We start from the raw sequence: 13,105 nt of genomic DNA on the forward strand, positions 1-13,105 counted from the left end.
GCCCCAGGACATTGCTGCAGGAGTTCCTCAGGGCAGTGTCCTAGGCCCAACCACCTTCAGCTGCTTCATCAATGACCTTCCCTCCGTCATAAGGTCAGAAATGGGGATGTTCTCTGATGATTGCACAGTGTTCAGTTCCATTCGCAACCCCTCAAATAATGAAGCAGTCCATGCCTGCATGCAGCAAGACCTGGACAACATCCAGGCTTGGGCTCATAAGTGGCAAGTAACATTCGCACCAGAGAAGTGCCAGGCAATGACCATCTCCAACAAGAGAGAGTCTAACCACCTCCCCGTGACATTCAAAGGCATTACCATCGCTGAATCCCCCACCATCAACATCCTGGGGGTCACCATTGACCAGAAACTTAACTGGACCAGCCACATAAATACTGTGGCTGCAAGAGCAGGTCAGAGCCTGGGTACTCTGTGGTGAGTGACTCACCTCCTGACTCCCCAAAGCCTTTCCACCATCTACAAGGCACAAGTCAGGAGCGTGATGGAATACTCTCCACTTGCCTGGATGAGTGCAGCTCCAACAACACTCAAGAAGCTCGACACCATCCAGGACAAAGCAGCCCGCTTGATTGGCACCCCATCCACCACCCTAAACATTCACTCCCTTCACCACCAGCGCACAGTGGCTGCAGTGTGCACCATCCACAGGATGCACTGCAGCAACTCGCCAAGGCTTCTTCGACAGCACCTCCCAAACCCGCGACCTCTACCACCTAGAAGGACAAGAGCAGCAGGTACATGGGCACAACACCACCTGCACGTTCCCCTCCAAGTTACACACCATCCCGACTTGGAAATATATCGCCATTCCTTCATCGTCGCTGGGTCAAAATCCTGGAACTCCCTTCCTTACAGCACTGTGGGAGAACCTTCACCACACGGACTGCAGCGGTTCAAGAAGGCGGCTCACCACCACCTTCTCAAGGGCAATTAGGGATGGGCAAAAAATGCCGGCCTCGCCAGTGACGCCCACATCCCATGAACGAATAAATAAATTTTTTAAAAACTCGTTCCATCATTTCTGGTCTGCCCCCTCTGATTCCGCTGCGCCTCCTAGTTTGGTATTATCTGCAACTTTCACCAATTTGCACTGAGTTTCTGAGTCCAAGTCATTAATGTAAATTATAACCAGTGGTGGTCCCAGCACCCAGCCGTCAGGCACATCACTCACTACGACACCCACCACCACCCCCCCACACACTCTGACACAACTCCTCTAATGAGTGCTCGTTCTTTCCTACCTGTCAACCAGTTTCTTATCCATTCCCAGAGTTCACCCTGAATTCCCCCACAGCCTTGTGTTTAACTTACAGCCTTTCATGTGGAACTTTATCGAAAGCCTTTTGGAAATCGAGGTACGTCAACGTCATAGGGCTTCCCACAATCCACTTGGGTTGTCACTTCCTCAAAGAAGTCGAAGAGGTTTGGACAGACGGGATCTGCCCTTTCTGAATGTTGACTGCTGTTAACTAAGCTGTTGTTGGACAGATAATCCACAAGATTACTCCTGATAATCGATTCCATTATTTTACATGGAATTGAAGTACGATTAATGAGTCTATAGTTGCCTGTCTGTCTTCATGGAGGTTTTTTGTGTCTTATGTTCTAAGACACAAAAAACCTCCCAGAAATACTAGAGAACCAAGAGTCTGGTGAGAATGAGGAACTGAAGGAAATTAGTATTAGTAAAAAAAAGTACTAGAGAAATTAATGGGACTGAAAGTCGATAAATCCCAAGGACCTGATGATCTCCATCCCAGGATTTTGAAAGAGGTGGCTATAGAGATAGTGGATGCATTGGTTGTCATCTTCCAAAATTCTATAGATTCTGGAATGGTTCCTGCAGATTGGAGGGTAGCAAATGTAACCCCACTATTTAAGAAAGGAGGGAAGAGAGAAAACAGGGAACTACAGACCTGTTAGCCTGACATCAGTCGTAGGGAAAATACTAGAATCTATTATAAAGTATGTGATAACAGGACACTTAGAAAATAATAATAGGATTTGGCAGAGTCAATATGGATTTATGAAAGGGAAATCATGTTTGACAAACCTATTGGAGTTCTTTGAGAATGTAACTAGTAGAATAGATCAGGGGGAACCAGTGGATGTGGTGTGTTTGGATTTTCAGAAGGCTTTCGATAAAGTCCCACACAGCAGGTTAGTGAACACAGTTGGAGCACATGGAATTGGGGGTAATATACTGGCATGGATTGAGAATTGGTTAACAGACAGAACACAGAGAGTAGGAATAAATAAGTCTTTTTCAGGTTGGCAGACTGTGACTAGTGGGGTACCGCAGGGATCAGTACTTGGGCCCCAGCTATTCATAATCTATATCAATAATTTGGATGAGGGGACCAAATGTAATATTTCCAAGTTTGCTGCTGACACAAAACTAGGTGGGAATGTGAGTTGTGAGGAGGATGCAAAGAGGCTTCAAGGGGATATAGACAGGCTAAGTGAGTGGGCAAGAACATGGCAGATGGAATATAATGTGGAAAAAATGTGAAGGAAAAACAGAAATGCAGAGTATTTTTAAATGGTGAGAGATTGGGAAATGTTGATGTTCAAAGGGACCTGGGTGTCCTTGTACACCAGTCACTGAAAGCTAACATGCAGGTGCAGCAAGCAATTAGGAAGGCAAATTGTATGTTGGCCTTTATTACAAGAGGATTTGAGTACAGGGGTAAAGATGTCTTACTGCAATTATATAGGGCCTTGGTGAGATTGCACCTAGAGTATTGTGTACAATTTTGGTCTCCTTACCTAAGAGAGGATATACTTGCCATAGAGGGAGTGCAGCGAAGGTTCACCAGACTGATTCCTGGGATGACGGGATTGTCGTATGAGGAGAGATTGAGTGAGTAGACTAGGCCTGTATTCTCTAGAATTTAGAAGAATGAGGTGTGATCTCATTGAAACATACAAAATTCTTACAGGGTTTGACAGAGTACATGCAGGGAGGATGTTTCCACTGGCTGGGGAGTCTAGAACCAGGGGCCATTGTCTCAGAATAAGGGGTCGGCCATTTAGGACTGAGATGAGGAGTAATTTCTTCATTCAGAGGGTGATGAATCTTTGGAATTCTCTATCCCAGAAGGCTGTAGCGGCTCAGTCATTGAGTACATTCAAAACAGAGATCGATAGATTTCTAGATATTAAAGGCATCAAGGGATATGGGGATAGTGCAGGAAAATGGTGTTGAGGTAGAAGATCAGCCATGATCTTATTGAATGGCGGAGCAGGCTCGAGGGGCCGTATGGCCTACTCCTGCTCCTATTTCTTATGTTCTTATGCATCTGATTTGTTACCATCAGTGAGGTGAAATAATATAGATAAAACGAGAGAAGCCAGGCCATCCTTTCCCTTCCATCTTCCTCTCTTTGATGAGTGTTTTTTTTGCTCCTAATCCTTCACTTGATCACTTGTTTTACTGCGCACACCTGTCTCTTTCACCTCCTTCCTGTGACAACACTCCCGAATGTCAGGACATGACATAAATCTCTTGACAGAGCAGAGAAACACACACTAAACGCAGGCCCAAGCCAGCTCACTCTCCACTCACTGCACCAGCTCACCATTAAAGTCAAGATTTTACAACGTGTAATGTGGTTTGGAGTCATATGAAAGAAATGTCTCCAGGCCCGGAGCTAAGGGATGTATTTCCTCACTGTCTATTACTCCTGATTATGTGCTAGCAGGCCTCTAGTGGCCTATTGCAGCCTCTGGGCATGCAGACAGACCGGTTGCCATAGTTACTTGTGGTGGCCTGTTGGCCACTAACGTCCTCCAAAGGATGTCAAACACTGTAGCCCCACAAGGCGTGTGGTTCGCGGACTGTCGAGGCTTGTCTGGGGGAAATTCCACTGACATCATGCAAACCCCAAACAGGCATCTGACTCACGGGCTAGAAGGATTGGGAAAAGCCAGTGCGAAAGGGAAGGATGTTAGGCCAACCGAGGTACAGGGACAGCCTGCAACTGATCACCTTTATACTGGTTGTGGTGCGTACTTGTGCTGCAAGCTCCTGATGCAAGGGTCTCGCACAGCTGGCGGCAACACCCAGAGTCAGGGGCAGAGTGGCCCCGAGAATAGTTCCATAGCGCTGTGTTATCAGCAACCCCCTCCCCCACCAACCCCTTTATCCGTGAGGACCCCACGTTGTTTCTGGAAAGCCGGTCCATCCCTGCCCAGGGTAAACTTTCAGGCTTTGTTATAGCTGGCCAGGAAGGCCCGATTTGTACTGGCACCGAACAGCCCACTAACCAACTATAAAGGCATCTTTAACAAAGAAATGACTTGTGTTTCTATAGCACCTTTCACAACCTCAGGGTGTCCGAAAGCACTTAACAGCCAATCAAGTACTTTTATTGAAGGGCAGTCCCTGTTGTAATGTAGGAAACATGGCAGCCAATTTGCGCACAGCAAGATCCCACAAACAGCAATGTAATAATGATCAGATAATCTGTCTTAGCGATGTTGGTTGAGAGATAACTATTGGCCAGGACACCGGGGAGAACTCCCCTGCTCTTCTTCAAATCGTTCCATGGGATCTTTTACATCCACCTGAGAGGGCAGACTTTGATATATCGTCTCATCCAAACGACGGCACCTCCGACAGTGCAGCACTCCGTCAGTACTGCACTGGAGTGTCAGCCTAGACTTTTGTGCTCAAGTCTCTGGAGTGGGACATGAACCCACGACCTTCAGACTCAGTGGCGAGAGTGCTACCCACTGAGCCACAGCTGACACTCTCTACGTGACCAGCCCCCACCCCACCCCCCAAACCATGTGAGCTGCTTGTCCGAATGTTCTTCAAAACTGCACGCACTGCTCCCCTTGCCTACAAACCGGGTAAACATATCTCGTCCGAGTGGCCACTCCTCACGTGTGGCGTCGGGCTATTTAACCATGGGGTGCATCGCAGCTGAGCCTGATCCCGCCCTCAGCCCGTGTCCATATAGTCACCCCTTCCAGCGGGAGTGCGATCAGAAGCAGAAACTGCGGCTGATTTTCCGCCCCCTCACCAAGCTAGCCGCTCTGAGGTGGATTGTAGGACCCCCAACCCCTGGTGTTGGCTGAGAAATCAGCTCACTCGGCACAAACCGGGGGTGGGGGGGTCAGACCTGGTCTACACGGGTCAGCCACATACTGACTTTTAACAACCGAACAGCTGGACGGTTCTGCAGCCTCCTAAATTTTTACTTTGCTGTCCAAAAAAAAAAAAAATATATATATATATATACACGGGTTTATGGGACAGAAATGAGGTGTGTAATGGGATACAAATCCCTTAAGCTCCTTGAATACGCTGGAGTCGGTGCTGCTTTCAGGGGCCATCTGACCTGACCTGACCTTCTGAGAAATGCTGCAGGTGCAGTCGGAAACACAGTGATCAGTCCACATGCTTTGACCGTTCCTACACATTAACCCAATTTTAGAGGAATTATTTCAAAGCCATAGATTAAAATGCCGGCCAAGCCTCACAGTTCACCTTTGTAAACAGTCCATGTCACTCACCGGTTATAAAGAAAGAACTCGTATTTATACAGCGCCTTTCATGACCTCAGGATGTCCCAGAACGCTTTACTGTCAATGAAGGACTTTTGAAGTGTAGTCACTGTTGTAATGTAGGAAACGCAGCAGCCGATTTGCGCACAGCAAGATCCCACAAACAGCAATGTGATAATGACCAGGTGATCTGTTTTAGATGTTGGTTGAGGGATAAATATATGTACAATCACATACACATACACACAAACACGTGTATATGCATACACATACACACATGTACACTCGCACACACATGCACGCATACAGACGCATACACATACACACATGAACACTTATATGCGTACACGCGCACACACACGCGCGTACACATACACTCACACACGCGTGCATGCATACAGACGCACACACATACACACGCGCACACTTACATGAGTACACACGCACACACGTACATTCACACACGTGTACACATACACATGCACACTTGTATACACATACAGATGAACACACGTACACGTGCACACACACACATCCGCACACACAAATCTATGCACACACACACTTTCCTTCAGGGTCACCAGATAGAGGTCATGATTGGGAACCCTGGTTCATTTTCCCCTCCCCCCCCAATCCAGGCATCACTGAGACCAATTATAAAAAGATGCTTCTACTGTAGCACCCATGGTACCATCCGGGCTGGGATATGTCAAGTCAGCACAGCCCTGGCCCTGAGTCTGGGATCTCTCTGGCCTGTAGGACTCAGTACCAAACCAACCGCTGAGCCATCAGAGAAGCAGCCTCCCTCAGAGAGTGCCTCCGATTGGCTGACAGGCTCGTCGAGCAGAATTAGATTAACATTATGACAGATCTCAGCTTTCATCCTCTGAAACAATTAGCCAATTTGTTTGACTGCCGTAAATGCTGGTCACACTGTGGACCTTCTGGGGGCCTCGTGGGTAAGGCCCATGGAAGACGGCCTCAGTACGGTACCAGCGGGGGTCACCATAAGGTCGATGACCTGTCTCCTCAGGGGTCACTGCTAAAGCAAACAGTCCTCCCCGAGAATGACTGAATCTTATCTGATGCCATTCTGGCTCAGGTAGAGTTAACAGGGAGCATTTACAGGAGCTTACGAGTCATGTTTCAACATGAAGGGCTTCAACTTACAATGTAAAAGCCACGACCACCAACCATTTAAAGGGGCCACGCCACAGTGATTTTGGGGTCTTTAAAAGAACGGGAGGCAGGAGAAAGCCAACATTATCTACTCCACACAACAGGACATGATGCATAGAAGGGAGCCTCCATTTTTGCTGCAGCAGAGTCAGGTGATTGGGTTAAACCAACAACTTTATCCGCACTTCACCCAATATCTTGGTGGGTAAGTACATTGTTCTCGGGATGTGCTGAGTCCTATGAACCAGGCAGGCCCACCGTCTGATAATATCCAGGGCCGCGGTTGAGGGACTACAGGTGTAGGGATCAGCTGTGACTCAGTTGGTACCACGCTATCATCTATGAGTCAGAAGGTCATGGGTTCAAGTTCCACTCCTGAGATTTGAGCACAAAATCCAGGCTGACACTCCAGTGCAGTACTGAGGGAGAGCTGCACTGTCAGAGGTGCCGTCTTTCAGATGAGATGTTAAACTGAGGCCTCGTCTGCCCTCTCGGATGGATGTAAAAGATCCCATGGCACTATTTTGAAGAAGAGCAGGGGAGTTCTCCCCAGTGTCCTGGCCAATATTTATCCCTTAACCAACATCGCTAAAAACAGATGATCTGGTCATTATCACATTGCTGTTTGTGGGATCTTGCTGTGCACAAATTGGCTGCTGCGTTTCCTACATTACAGCAGTGACTGCACTACAAAAGTACTTCATTGGCTGTAAAGTGCTTTGGGACGCCCTGAGGTCGTGAAAGACGCTGTATAAATGTAACTCTTTCTTTCTTTTTACAGTTGTCCCCTGGCCATGGATGGGGAAAAAAAATCGGCCAGGTTTCCCTCCAGTGTATCACGATCCAAGCACAATGCCTGGATGTCGAGTGAGGACAAGATTAAGCTCAGTTGTGATGGCCTCCATGGTCCAATAGTCTGCCAACACTTAAGGGCCAACAACTTGCATTTCTACAGTGCCTCTAACATAGTAAAACGTCCCAGGACACTTCACAGGAGCATAATCAGGCGAAAAATCTGACACTGAGCCAAAGATGGAATTATTAGGACAGCTTGGTCAAAGCGGTAGGTTTTAAGGAGCATCTTAAAGGAGGAGAGAGAGGTAGAGCGTTGGAGAAGTTTAGGGAGAGAATCCCAGAGCTTAGGGCCTAGGAGTCGAAGGCACAGCCGCCAATGGAGCAAGAGGTCAGAATTGGAGGAACGCAGAGATCTCGGACAGTTGTAGGGCTGGAGGAGGTTACAGATATGGAGGGATTTGAACACAACGATGGGAATTTTAGAATCGAGGTGTTGGAGGACCAGGAGTCCATATAGGCCAGCAAGCACAGGGATGATGGCTGAATGGGACTTGGCGCGTGCTAGTTAGGATATGGGCAGGAGAGCACCGGACTGTGGTGTGCTGTCATTATCGCAACTTTATCAGAAAATACAGGAGTTGAGCTTCCCCCAGTGCGTCAACAGGTGAATGCATCCCCCAGTGTGACACTGAGCCATACAGGGTCCAGATTCAGACTCCAGTCTGTGCTGAGCTGCTGGATCTCAGCAGAAGTGATGGTAGAGGAGCTACAGCAGGTTATGGTACCCACTGGATTCGGGAGGAGAAACAGTCACCCAGACATCCTGCTCCTGACCATTATCTAGCAACTCCTACTGTACAGTGCATTGATCAGTTGTTGATGGGTCAGGGGAGAGAGGTTTGTATGGTGCATTGATCAGTTGTTGATGGGCCAGGGGAGAGAGGTTTGTACAGTGCATTGGTCAGTTATTGATGGGTCAGGGGAGAGAGGTTTGTACAGTGCATTGGTCAGTTATTGATGGGTCAGGGGAGAGGGTTTGTACAGTGCATTGATCAGTTGTTGATGGGCCAGGGGAGAGAGGTTTGTACAGTGCATTGGTCAGTTGTTGATGGGCCAGGGGAGAGAGGTTTGTACAGTGCATTGGTCAGTTGTTGATGGGCCAGGGGAGAGAGGTTTGTACAGTGCATTGGTCAGTTGTTGATGGGTCAGGGGAGAGGGTTTGTACAGTGTATTGATCAGTTGTTGATGGGTCAGGGGAGAGGGTTTGTACAGTGCATTGGTCAGTTGTTCATCGGTCTGGGGAGAGGGTTTGTACAGTGCATTGATCAGTTATTGATGGGTCAGGGGAGAGGGTTTGTACAGTGCATTGATCAGTTGTTGATGGGTCAGGGGAGAGGGTTTGTACAGTGCATTGGTCAGTTGTTCATCGGTCAGGGGAGAGGGTTTGTACAGTGCATTGATCAGTTGTTCATGGGTTGGGCGAGAGGGTTTGTATGTGAATTGATCACCTGTTCACGGGTTGGGGAGAGAGGTCTGTAAATAGTATTGGTCAGTTGTTCAAGGGAATGGGAGAGAGGGTACTACGGTGCATTGATCAGTTTTCACAGGTCGGAAAATAGTTTTGTACAGCGCATTGATCAGTTGGTCATGGCAAGGGGAGAGTGGTTTGTACAGTGCGTTAATCAGTTGTTCGTGGGATTGGTAGAGAGGTTTGTACAGTGCACTGATCCGTTATTCATGTGTTGGCGAGACACAAGAAACATAAGAAATAAGAGCAGGAGTCGGCCACACGACCCTGCGAGCCTGCTCCCCCATTCGAGAAGATCACGGCTGATCTTTGACCTTAACTCCACATTCCTGCCCGATCCCCATATCTCTTGATTCCCCCAGAGTCAAAAAATCTATCCATCTGAGCCTTGAATATACTCAATGACTGAGCATTCACAGCCCTCTGGGGTAATGGATTACAAATATGCACAACCCTCTGAGTGAAGAAATGCCTCCTCATCTCGGTATCAAATGGCCGACCTCTTATCCTGTGACTATGCCCTCTAGTTCTAGACTCTCCAGCCAGGGGAAACAACCGCTTAACATTTACTCTGTCAAGGCCCCTCAGAATCTTATATGTTTCAAAGAGATCACCTCTCAGTCTTCTAAACTCCAGAGAGTATAGGCCCATTCTACTCAACCTCTCCTCATAGGACAACCCTCTCATCCCAGGAATTAATGTAGGGAATCTTCGTTGCACTGCCTCTAAGGCAGGTATTTCCTTTCTACCAAAGTGAATAACCTCACATTTCCCCACATTATATTCCATCTGCCACCTTCTTGCCCACTTACTTTATCTGCCTACGTCTCTTTGCAGAATTTTTGGTGTCCTCCTCACAATTTACTTTCCCACCTGGCTTTGTATTGTCAGCAAACTTGGATACATTACACTTGGTCCCTTCATCCAAGTCATTAATATAGATTGTAAATAGTTGAGGCCCAAGCACCGATCCTTGTGGCACTCCACTAGTTACAACCTGCCATCCTGAAAATGACCTGTTTATCCCGACTCTCTGTTTTCTGTCCTTTAACCAATCCTCTATCCACGCTAATATATTACCCCCAACCCCATGAGCCCTTACCTTGTGTAACAACCTTTTATATGGCACCTTACCGAATGCCTTTTGGAAATCCAAATATACTACACCCACTGGTTCCCATTTATCTACTCTGCCAGTTACATCCTCAAAAAACTCTAATAAATTTGTCAAACATGATTTCTCTTTCATAAAACCACGTTGACTCTGCCTAATCATTTTCTAAGTGCCCTGTTACCACTTCCTTAATAATGGATTCCAGCATTTTCCTGACGACCGATGTCAGACTAACTGGCCTGCAGTTTCCTGTTTTCTCTCTCCCTTCTTTCTTGAATAGCGGGGTTACATTTGCTACCTTCCAATCTGCTGGGGCCGTTCTAGAATCTAGAGAATTTTGCAAGATCACAACCAATGCATCCACTATCTCTGCAGCCACCCCTTTTAGAACCCTCAGATGTAGGCCATCAGGTCCAGGGGATTTATCAGCTTTTAGTCCCATTAGTTTCTCAAGTACTTTTTCTCTAGCGATATTAATTACTTTAAGTTCCTCATTCTCATTAGGCCCCTGGTTCCCCATTATTTCTGGTATGTGTTTTGTGTCTTCTACTGTGAAGACAGATACAAAATATTTGTTTAACGCTTCTGTCATTTCCTGATTCCCCATTATAATTTCTCCTGTCTCAGCCTCTAAGGGACCCACGTTTACTTTTGCCACTGTCTTCCTTTTTACATACTTGTAGAGGCTCTTAAAATTTGTTTTTATATTTCTTGCTAGTTTACTTTCACATTCTATTTTCTCCCATTTTATCAAGTTTTTTGGTCATCCTTTGCTGGATAGGCTTACTGCTACACTTTGCAACATTATAGGCCTCTTCTTTCAATCTAATACTATCCTTAACTTCCTTAGTTAACCATCGATGGATCACTTTTCCCGTGGAGTTTTTATTTCTCAATGGAATGTTGAGAATATTGAAATATTTCTTTAAATGTTTGCCATTGCTTATCTACCGTCATATCTTTTAATCTAATTTCCCAATCTACCTTAGCCAACTCGCCCCTCATACCTATGTAATTGGCTTTATTTATGTTTAAGACACTAGTTTCGGACTTAAGTACATCACTCTCACACTCAATGTGAAATTCCATCATATTAGAAACATAGAAACATAGAAAATAGGAGCAGGAGTAGGCCATTCGGCCCTTCGAGCCTGCTCCGCCATTCAACATGATCATGGCTGATCCTCTATCTCAATACCATATTCCCGCTCTCTACCCATACCCCTTAATGCCTCGAGAAATCTATCTAGCTCCTTCTTAAATATATTCAGTGACTTGGCCTCCACAGCCTTCTGTGGTAAAGAATTCCACAGGTTCACCACCCTCTGAGTGAAGAAATTTCTCCTCATCTCAGCCCACAATGTACTACACCGTATCCTGAGACTGTGACCCCTCGTTCTGGTCCCCCCAGCCAGGGGAAACATCCTCCCTGCAAACAGTGTGTAGCCCTGTCAGAATTTTATGTTTCAATGAGATCCCCTCTCATTCTTCTAAACTCGAGTGAATACAGGCCGAGTCGATCCAATCTCTCCTCATACGACAGTCCTGCCATCCCAGGGATCAGTCTGGTGAACCTTCGCTGCACTCCCTCTATGGCAAGTATATCCTTTCTTAGGTAAGGAGCCCAAAACTGCACACAATACTCCAGGTGTGGTCTCACCAAGGCCCTGTATAACTGCAGTAAGACATCCTTGCTCCTGTACTCAAATCCTCTTGCAATGAAGGCCAACATACCATTTACCTTTCTAACTGCTTGCTGTATCTGCGTGTTTGCTTTCAGTGACTGGTGTACAAGGACACCCAGGTCTCTTTGTACATCAACATTTCCCAATCTATCACCATTTAAATAATACTCTGCCTTTCTGTTTTTCCTTCCAAAGTGGATAACTTCACATTTATCCACATTATACTGCATCTGCCATGTATTTGCCCACTCACTCAACTTGTCTAAATCGCCTTGAAGCCTCTTTGCATCCTCCTCACAACTCACAATCCCACCTAGTTTTGTGTCGTCAGCAAACTTGGAAATATTACATTTGGTTCGCTCATCCAAATCATTGATATATTGTGAATAGCTGGGGCCCAAGCACTGATCCCTGCGGTACCCCACTAGTCACCACCTGCCACCCCGAAAAAGACCCATTTATTCCTACTCTCCGTTTCCTGTCTGTTAACCATTTTCAGTCCATGCCAGTATATTACCACCAATCCCATGTGCTTTAATTTTGCACACTAACCTCTTATGTGGGGCTTTATCAAAGGCCTTCTGAAAATCTAAATAAACCACATCCACTGGTTCTCCCTTATCTATTCTACCAGTTACATTCTCAAAAAACTCCAGTAGGTTTCTCAGACATGATTTCTCTTTCATAAATCCATGTTGACTTTGTCTAATCCCATTGATATTTTCTAAGTGTCCTGTTATCACATCCTTTATAATAGACTCTCGCATTTTCCCTACTACTGATGTTAGGCTAACCGGTCTATAGTTCTCTGTTTTCTTTCCTCCTCCTTTTTTAAATAGTGGGGTTTACATTTGCCACCCTCCAATCTGCAGGAACTGTTCCATAATCTATAGAATTTTGGAAGATGACAACTAATGCATCCACTATTTCCATGACTACCTCTTTTAGTACTCTGGGATGCAGATTATCAGGCCCTGGGGATTTATCGGCTTTCAGTCCCATTAATTTCTCCAGCACTATTTTTTTACGAATACTAATTTCCTTTAATTCCTCCTCCTCACTCGACCCTTGGTTCCCTCGCATTTCTGGGAAGTTATTTGTGTCCTCTTCCGTGGAGACAGAACCAAAGTATTTGTTTAATTGCTCTGCCATTTCCCTGTTCCCCATTATAAATTCTCCTGTTTCTGACTGTAAGGGACCTACATTTGTCTTCACTAATCTTTTTCTTTTTACATACTTGTAGAAGCTTTTACAGTCCACTTTTATGTTCCT

The sequence above is a fragment of the Heptranchias perlo genome, chromosome 16, assembly GCF_035084215.1.
Source record: "Heptranchias perlo isolate sHepPer1 chromosome 16, sHepPer1.hap1, whole genome shotgun sequence".
Taxonomy (NCBI): Eukaryota; Metazoa; Chordata; class Chondrichthyes; order Hexanchiformes; family Hexanchidae; genus Heptranchias; species Heptranchias perlo.